An 825-nucleotide genomic window follows, 5' to 3' on the forward strand; every position below is an offset into this window, starting at 1 on the left:
ACAGAGAGCATCTTTCGTGGTCGTGGTCCAAATGCATTCGAACTTGTCCCCCTGTTCAACAAGCATGAAATACTGGAACTCAGATTTAATTGCTCTGGTGATGCGAATTTTCATCAGATCCACAAAATAACTTCTCTCCCGTTTATTTCGCGGGAACATCTGGATAGAAACTTTTGCAGTGATGAAGACAAAAAAACACTCTCAGACTGAGAAATTTACGTAATTTTTAGTCATTCTGCTAGCATAATTAATGAAATTGTGTTTTTGCATTATGAGAATTTCTACATCATCAGTTTACGTCCATACTGGCGCAGTTTGATGTGGCCTCTTTGATGTTTTGATCTTATCTGATTTATCAGGTGAAAGATCAATAGCAATTTAACACAACAGGTGGATAGAGAGCATCAACGACGACTGCCTCGAGATATCATGAAATGTTACATGAGGGCGCTGACTCTGACAAGAGACTTGGTATTTTTGTACATCAGACTGATATATTAATAAAATGTTGCCCAAACCCAAATGCATGAAAAGAGAAGTGATTGATTCTGTCAAGTGCCCTTTTTCCTGAGGATCGATGCCTGGTGTCTTCCATGTGGCATGCACTTTAAACGTTCTATTTCATCAAAATTCATCAAAGGTGATGACGCCATCTAAATAGTGATGATCAGTGTTGCAAAGCTGCAACAATCCTTCCAGAATAATACTTGTTATTGTTGAGTGTTGTCATGTGTAATATCGCGGGTGTTAATTGTTTTGTAAAAGTTTCGTGTAATGGGTAATTATTTCCTTCCGATGTTCAGTGACACTACCATCAACACGCTG

This window comes from Saccoglossus kowalevskii, unplaced genomic scaffold (genome assembly GCF_978046115.1).
Source record: "Saccoglossus kowalevskii unplaced genomic scaffold, keSacKowa6.1 SCAFFOLD_124, whole genome shotgun sequence".
NCBI classification, from domain to species: Eukaryota; Metazoa; Hemichordata; class Enteropneusta; family Harrimaniidae; genus Saccoglossus; species Saccoglossus kowalevskii.